The sequence below is a fragment of the Pan troglodytes genome, chromosome 19, assembly GCF_028858775.2.
Source record: "Pan troglodytes isolate AG18354 chromosome 19, NHGRI_mPanTro3-v2.0_pri, whole genome shotgun sequence".
Taxonomy (NCBI): Eukaryota; Metazoa; Chordata; class Mammalia; order Primates; family Hominidae; genus Pan; species Pan troglodytes.
This window is the reverse complement of record NC_072417.2, coordinates 36,643,480-36,652,332: the sequence shown is the minus strand read 5'-3', so window position 1 is coordinate 36,652,332 and position 8,853 is coordinate 36,643,480. Positions and strand designations below refer to the sequence as shown.

At 46.8% G+C, this 8,853-nt stretch overlaps 1 pseudogene across 1 annotated transcript in view; it reads left to right on the top strand.

Moving 5' to 3' along the window:
* The first annotated feature begins 78 nt into the window (after positions 1–78).
* The window catches only part of LOC104002875 (uncharacterized), a 28,266-nt pseudogene continuing 19,491 nt past the window's right edge, over positions 79–8,853 (top strand). Inside the window, exons 1-2 of the transcript XR_010153415.1 lie at positions 79–168; positions 8,122–8,684. The product of XR_010153415.1 is annotated as an uncharacterized LOC104002875 (transcript). The remainder of the gene's footprint in view (positions 169–8,121; positions 8,685–8,853) is intronic.

The following is an 8,853-nucleotide window of genomic DNA, read 5'->3' as shown; positions in this document are numbered from 1 at the left end:
CACAGTTCCTGTGAGTCAGGAGTCAGGGCATAGCTTAGCTGAGGCTCCTACATCAGAGTTTTACAAGCTGCAATCAACATGTCAGCTGGGGACACAGGGTCATCTGAGGCTCCAATGGGGAAGGATCTGCCTCCAAATTACATGGTCGTTGGCAGCCTTCAGTTCCTTGTGAGTTGCTGGACTGAGGGCCTCAGTTGCTTTCTGGTTGTTGGCTGGAGACCACCCTCAGTTCCTTACCCCATAGGCCTTTGCAACACAGCTGCTTGCTTCCTCAAAGACAATAAGGGAGAGGGTCTCCTAGCCAGATGACGCAAAATCTTTTTTTTTTTTTTTTTTTTTTTTTGAGATGGAGTTTCACTCTTGATGCCCAGGCTGGAGTGCAGTGGCGTGATCTGGGCTCACTGCAACCGCCGCCTTCCAGTTTCAAGCAATTCTCCTGCCTCAGCCTCCCGAGTAGCTGGGATTACAGATGTCTGCCACTACGCCCGGCTAATTTTTTTTTGTATTTTTAGTAGAGATGGGGTTTCACCATGTTGGCCAAGCTGGTCTCGAACTCCTGACTTCGTGATTCTCCTGCCTCAGCCTCCCAAAGTGCTGGGATTACAGGCATAAGCCACTGCACCCGGCTGACACAAAATCTTACATAGCATAACCACATAAACACGTAATCACATACATCCCATTGCCTTTGCCTTCTATTGATTAGAAGCAAGTCACGTTACCACCCACACTGAAGGGGAGGGGATTACAGAAGGACATGAATGCCAGGAAGTGGGGCTAATGGGGGCCACTCTACAGTATGTTTGACACAGGTGTTATTTCATACTTGATTTCCCCTATTTTTAACAACCATTTTATTATATAAGAAAACAGATACAGAAAACTACACAAAACAAGTCGTGCTTAATGAGTTATTATAAGGTAAATACCCTTGTAACTATCATTCAGGTCAAGAAATAGCACCTGCTGCCCACCCCAGAAGCGCCTTCCTGTGCCCCATTCTAATCACAAAACCCTCCCTGTGCCTGAAAGGAGTCTTGACATTCACGCTAAACACTTCCTTGCATTTCTTTAGAGTTTTATCACTCAAATATGCATCCATAGCCACAGTAGTTTCATCTTGCCCATTAAAAAAAATGGTATGTCCTTTAACAGCTTTGTTGGGAATATTATTTATTTATTTATTTTTATTTTTTATTTTGGAGCCAGGGTCTCACATTGTCACCAAAGCTGAAGTGAAGTGGCATGAATCTTGGCTCACTGCAACCTCTGCCTCCCGGGTTCAAGTGATCCTCAGCCTCCTGAGTAGCTGGGATTACAGGTGTGAGCCACCACACCCAGCTAATTTTTGCATTTTTAGTAGAGATGGGGTTTTGCCATGTTGCCCAGGCTGGTCTCAAACTCCTGAGCTCAGGCAGTCTGCCTACCTCAGCCTCCCAAAGTGCTGGGATTACAGGCGTGAGCCACTGTGCCTGACTGACATATAATTTACATTCTATGAAATTCACTTAAGGTGTACAAATATATGTTTTTTACTATATTTACAGAGTTGTAAAACCATCACCATAATCTAATTTTAGGATATTGTCATCACCCCCAGAAAGAACCCTCATGCCCATTATTTAATGTCTGTTAGTCACCTAATATACACGTCTCTCTCTCTCTCTCTCTTTTTTTTTTTTTTTGTCTTACACTTCATCCATAGAAGGACTCTGGTCTTGACTAGCACCTATTCTGAAGATGGGAATGTTCAGCTCCTGAACTAGGTTGAAGAGAAAGCCCTGTCATGCAAACCAGCCAGGCAGCGTTTGACAGTACATTTAAACTCTTCTTGCCTTTCTTTCCCCTCTAAAATGGACATCGTTATTATTTGCCCTTCCTTACCTTCCTCACAGGTTTGCTGAAACCATTAAATAAAGTAGGAGGTGAGGAAATCGGAAGAATACGAGGATGATGATAATCACAGCAGCAATGATGGAATTACATCTTAATATCACCCACCTTGGCCTCTAACATCCTGAGACTCACACCTAATTTCTATACATGATTAATCGCTCCTTCAAAACAGGGGTAAGCAGAATTCTTCCACGTGGTCTACTAATATGCTTTCTGAGCCTCACCACTGCCCTGCGTGATGGGCATTATTACCTTCCTGTTGATGCATAAGGAAGCAGAGGCTGGGACAGGTGTGGTGGTTTGTCCGGGGTTGATCAGCCAGTCATGGCAGAGCTGGAACCAGGCCCAGTTTTCTCACTTTTGTTTGTTTGTTTTTTTTTAAGACAGAGTCTCGCTCTGTTACTCAGGCTGGAGTGCAGTGGTGTGATCTTGGCTCACTGCAACTTCTGCCTCCAGAGTTCAAGTGATTCTCGTGCCTCAGCCTCCCAAGTAGCTGGGATTGTAGGTGTGCACCCCCATGCTCGGCTAATTTTTGTATTTTTAGTAGAGACAGGGTTTCACCATGTTGTTCAGGCTGGTCTTGAACTCCTGACCTCAAGTGATCCACCCACCTCAGCCTCCCAAAGTGCTGGGATTACAGGTGTGAGCCACCGTGCCTGGCTGGTTTTTTCACTCTGAAGCCTCTCCCCTCGTTGCTCTCCGATAAGGTCCTATGCTAAGGCCAGGACCTGGCCTTCCACTTTGATGGGACACAGCTAGCCCTAAAGTCATGAGGTACCCTTTCTTTTTGATTTTGGTGGTTGTCCTTAAGTGGCCTTGAGTTGTCTAAGCAGGGACAAGGCTTCCTTGTTTGTGCCAAGTGACCACTAAGAAGCTATGGGTGGCCGGGTGTGGTGGCTCACGCCTGTAATCTCAGCATTTATGGAGTCTGAGGTGGACGGATCACCTGAGGTCAGGAGTTCGAGATCAGTCTAGTTAACATGGTGAAACCTCGTCTCTACTAAAAATATAAAAATTAGCTGGGCATAGTAGCACACACCTGTAATCCCAGCTATTTGGAGGCTGAGGCAGGAGAACCACTTGAGCCTGGGAGGCGGAGGTTGCAGTGAGCCATGATCTTGCCACTGTACTCCAGCCTGGGTGATACATCAAGACTCTGTCTCAAAAATAAATAAATAAGGCTAGGCGTGGTGGCTCATGTCTGTAATCCTGGCACTTTGGGAGGCCGAGGCGGGCGGATCACAAGGTAAAGAGTTCGAGACCATCCAGGCCAATATGGTGAAACCCTGTCTCTACTAAAAATACAAAAATTAGCTGGGCATGGTGGCGGGCACCTGTAGTCCCAGCTACTTGGGAGGCTGGGGCAGGAGAATCGCTTGAACCTGGGAAGTGGAGGTTGCAGTGAGCCAAGATCACGCAACTGCACTCCATCCTGGGTGACAGAGCGAGATTCTGTCTCAAAAATAAATAAATAAATAAATAAATAAATAAATAAATAAATAAATAAGTAAGTAAAAAGAAGCTATAGGCCCTCACTTTCTGCATCATGGAGCTTTTATCTTCTAACCCAGAGTTAATTTGATGTTTGCCTTTTGAGCCAAGATTCAGAGTTTGGAGTGAAGGGTTTCAGCCTCTTGAGGTTCTTTGGTTAAATATTGTCCTCTCAGACAGTATGTATTGCAATGAGGCCTCTGTGAGTGTTGGTTTTATCTGCCTGCCACATGATGTCCCCAGACTGGAGCCAGAGCACTAGAATCAGAAAGATAGGAAAGGAAAGAAGGCTATCACTTTTGATTGCTTTGCTTTTGGCTTGCACTTTGTGTCAGCATATCTCTTCCAGGACACTGTAGAATATAGTGTCCTTCCTTCAAACAAAACACAAAATCTCCAAAGGAGAATAACTAAAGCTGAAATGCCAGTGGATGAAGGACCTCTCACTGGGGTCTGCACTGTGGGGGCGAGGAAATCATCTGCCTATGGACCAAGCCAGAAAGACTTTCCTTGGGGACTATCTTAGTCCATTCGGGCTACTATAACAGACTCCCATAGACTGGGTGGCTTACAAAAAACAGAAATTTATTTCTCAGCTGGGTATGGCGACTCACTCCTGCAATCCCAGCACTTTGGGAGGCCAAAGCAGGAGGATCACTTGAGCCCAGGAGTTTGAGACCAGCCTGGACAACTAAATGAGATCCTATCTCCACAAAAACATTTTATATTAGCTGAGTGTGATGGCATGTGCCTGCAGTCCCAGATACTCTGGAGGCTAAGGCTGGAGGACTGCATGGGCCCAGGAGGTCAAGGCTGCAGTGAGCTGTGATCATGCCACTGCACCCCAGCCTGGGTGACAGAGCAAGGCCATCTAAAAGAAAGAGAGAGAGAGAGAGAAGGGAGGAAGAGAGAGAGCAAGAAAGAGAGAGAGAGAGAGAGAGAGACAGAGGAGGGAAAAGAGAAAAGAAAAGAAAAAGAAAGGAAAAAAATGAAAAAAGAAAAGAAAGCAAATTTATTTCTCATAGTTCTGGAGGCTGGGAAGTCCAAAATCAAGGTGCTGGCAGATTTGGTGTCTAGTGAGGGAGCTCTCAGGAGTTCCCCCGCCGTTTTGGTTTTTTTTTTTTTTTTTTTTTGAGACAGAGTCTTGCTCTATCACCCAGGCTGGGGTGAAGTGGTGTGACCTGGGCTCACTGCAACCTCTGCCTCCCAGGTTCAAGCAATTCTTCCTGCCTCAGCCTCTTGAGTAGCTGGGATTATAGGTGCCTGCCACCATACCCAGCTAATTTTTGTATTTATTAGTACAGACGGGGTTTCACCATGTTGGCTAGGCTAGGCTGGTCTTGAACTCCTGACCTCTGGTGATCCACCCAACTCAGCCTCCCAAAGTGCTAGGATTACAGTCCCTTTTATAAGGTCACTAATCTCATTCATGAAGGCTCTATCTTCATGACCCAATCACCTCCCAGGACTGTCATATTGGGAGTTAGGATTTCAGTACATGAATTTTGGGAGAACACAAACATTCAGTCTATAGCGGAGACACACTGCTTCATAGGAGAGCACGAGGAACTCCTTTGGCAGCTTTCTGCGCTATCTGGGGACATTGTTCTCAAAAATTTGTTTTCTGTCAGGCCTTGTCTCTCTTAAGTGTTTTTTTTCCTGGGGGTTGAGGAGAATGGAGTGTTCTCATCAGTTCCATGGGCTGCTTCTGTCCTTCTCTCTTCTCTTCCACCTCACACACTCTGGTGAAGCAGCTGCTGGATAGTTCTGTTGAACCCACTATTGGGTCTGGGGCTTTGGGTTCCTGGAAGACCACCTGCTAAGCAGGAAGCCACCATCTTGTTAGGCTTGAGGTAACCTCTAAAATAGTTATATCTATCTGTCCCTTGCTTCTCTCTCAAATGCTATTTTGTTTTGTTTTGTTTTGTTTTTGAGACAGTCTCGCTCTATCACCCAGGCTGGAGTGCAGTGGCACAATCTCGGCTCACTGCAACCTCCGTCTCCCAGGTTCAAGTGATTCTCCTGCCTCAGCCTCCTGAGTAGCTGGGATTATGGGCATGTGCCATCACGCCCAGCTAATTTTTTATATTTTTAGTAGAGACCAGGTTTCCCAATGTTGGCCAGGCTGGTCTTGAACTCCTGACCTCAAGTGATCCACCCGCCTTGGCCTCCCAGAGTGCTGGGATTACAGGGGTGAGCCACTGTGCTGGCCTTATTTTTATTTTATTTTATGTTATTATTATTATTATTTTGAGACGGAGTTTTGCTTTGTCCCTCAGGCTGGAGTGCAATGGCACAATCTCAGCTCACTGCAACCTCCGCCTCCTGGGTTCACGCCATTCTCCTGCCTCAGCTTCCCGAGTAGCTGGGACTATAGGCACCACCACCATGCCCGGCTAATTTTTTTTTTTTTTTAGTAGAGACAGAGTTTCACCATGTTAGCCAGGATGGTCACTATCTCCTGTCCCCGTGATCCGCCTGCCTCGGCCTCCCAAAGTGCTGGGATTTACAGGCATGAGCCACTGTGCCTGGCCGCTTGCTTCCTATTTTCTATGAACTCATGGCACTACTGTTGAACCTTTCGAGGTTCCTCTCATGGCCCTGGAACCTGCTTTCCACTGTAAAACATTCTTTCATTCTTTCTTCCGTAATTGCATCCTTATCTTAGCTAAGCAAAACTATTTTCGAATAAACTATCTCCCTGATGGTTTTTCAGATAGAGACTGCTGTAGGAGAAGAAAGATTTCCATGTTCTCCTAGCTCCTCACATACTCAATGACTACTTTCCTGTTACTCCAAACCCTTCCTCCTCACAAGCTAATATTCTACATTCTATTTGTCAGTTTCTGTCATCAATAGCTCTCTAGGCTGTTCTCCCACATTCAATGACTATCTACAGCCAACCTATCCAAAACCTGAGATCACACCAAGGTATGGTGTGGCCACGTTCCATTCAACAGAGTTCTTTGCTTTCTACTCCAAGACTTGCACTTGTCCATACCCCTAACTGTGCTGCTCCATACTAGAAGTCTTAACGTTGTAATGCTCCACTCTTGGCCGTGGTTTCCTCTTTTAGTTCCTTTTCTCTTCGTGTTTCTACTTAGGGACTCATCAAGACATCTACACTCTCTCTCTTTCTTTCTTTCTTTCCCTTTCCTTTCTTCTCTTTCTTTCTTTCTCTTTCTTTTCCTTCTTTTCTCTCTCTCTCTCCCTCTCTCCCTCTCTCTCTCCTCTTTCTTTCTTTCTTTCTTTCTTATGCATATATCTCACCTAAGACATCCAGACTTGAACTTTTCACATCTTCTCCCAATTTATCAGTTGCTCTCTTTGCTTCCTGCTTCCATTTCCTAGCTAGCCCAAGTCCCACAGTGTAGCTCATGGACTTCTTTCTTCAGCACTTTGAACTTTCTTACTTCCTCATTCCTCTGGGACACAAAACTTGTCTATTGGTCATCGAAATTCTTTGACCCAACATATTTCATAGTAATGGTAACATCAATCCCGGCTTACAACTTTTTTTTTTTTTTTTTTTTTTTTGAGGCAGAGTCTCGCTCTGTTGCCCAGGCTGGAGTGCAGTGGCGCGATCTCGGCTCACTGCAAGCTCCGCCTCCCGGGCTCACGCCATTCTCCTGCCTCAGCCTCCGGAGTAGCTGGGACTACAGGCGCCCACAACCACGCCCAGAGAATTTTTTGTTTTTTTTTCAGTGGAGACGGGGTTTCACCGTGTTAGCCAGGATGGTCTTGATCTCCTGACCTTGTGATCCACCCGCCTTGGCCTCCCAAAGTGCTGGGATTACAGGCGTGAGCCACTGCACCCGGCCAAGCTTACAACTTTATTTTTAGGGACAGGGTCTCACTTTTTTGCCCACTACTGCAGCTTCCAGGAGAAAAAGTTATTCGCCTCTGCCGTGGAATATTCTATAGCCTAATCCACGTGAGCAAAAGACACAACTCTACCAAGATATAAAATGTGTACTACATATACAGTCATGTGAGCACTAGGCTGTGACCTCGAATGCCAACAACTATGGCCAAATTACTGACAGACATAAGCCTGAGAACTAAGCCAGACACTCAAAAGAAACAAGCCTCCCTTTTCAGAGACATTTTCTAAAACCATAAAAATAAGAGACAAAAATTAGGACATATTCAGGTAACAAGAGCTTCCTTCCCCCAGATAATTTCTGTTGTATAAAACCCAGAGATTAAAAACAACGATATTGGATTAGAAAAAAAAAAAAAAACCTTAGTCTTTCAATCAAAAGAAGAATGGGACAAATTTAACCCAAAACACATCATTTTTCTTGAAAATACGATAGTTCCCTTTTATCTGAGAGGGATCCATTCTGAGACCCCCCAGTGGATACGCTGAAACCATGGATAATACCAAACTTTATATATACTATGTTTTGTTCTGTACATACATACTCATGGTAAAGTTTAATTTATAAACTAGGCACAGAAAAAGATTAATACCAGAACAATTATAACATACTCTAATAGAAGTTATATGAACGTAGTCTCTTTTCTCTAAAAATATCTTATTGTACTGTACCACTGGTAACTCAAACTGCGGATAAGGGGGGACTGTTGTACGACAGTCTCACCATTTGCCGGTATTTCCGAATCATTTTTAGCTTGTCTTCTCCTCCCTTGTTCCTTCTTTCTGTTCAAGGCTGCTGATTATTCTCCAGGAGGCTCTTCTAGCTCCAATCACATTCTTATATGTAACAGATAGGAGGTTTCTTTCTTCAGCTGTCAGCTCCACATCCATCCCTGCTAATTTCTTCACTGACTCCACCATTTCTACAAGGGAAAAGCAAAATCCCGGGTCCCTCAGACAAAAGGGCGGGTGGAGGAGGAGAAGCCGAGCCCAGAGTCCTGCTCCGGCGCCGCCCGAGCACCGCCCGCCTCAGCCGACCAGCCCCGTCGACTACTGGGCCTAGCCCAGACGAGAGGAGGGAAAGGCCGCAGAGGCCGCGAGGATGCTGCGGAGGCGCGGGCGGCCGGCTGCCGCCTAGTTGTGCAGCCCAGACCAAGGAAAGAGAAGTGGGAGGAGCGGGGAGCTCGGCGTCCCGCGTCCTCCGCGGCTCAGGACGACTACGCTCGGCACGTCCGGGACCCTCCGGCCGTGGCGGTTGCAGCGCCAAAAGCTCGGGCCTCAGCCCCTGCCGCTGTGGTGACTCCGCCGCGCCTCGCCGTCGCTCCTGTCCCCGTCCTGCCCGCCGCCTCCGCCGCTGGGGACATGTCCAACCCCGGAAGCCGGAGGAACGGGCCTGTCAAGCTGCACCTGACAGGTGAGGGGGAGCGCCGGGCCGGGCTGGGCAGCCGCCGGGTGGGCGAGCTGGCGGGGGGTGCCTGTTGACGTGGGAAGGGCCAGGATCGCAATCAATGGTGAGTTGGGGGTTGGAGGAATGGGAAGGCCTAGTTCAGGGAGAGTAATTGGAAAACCACACGCTCCGGTTT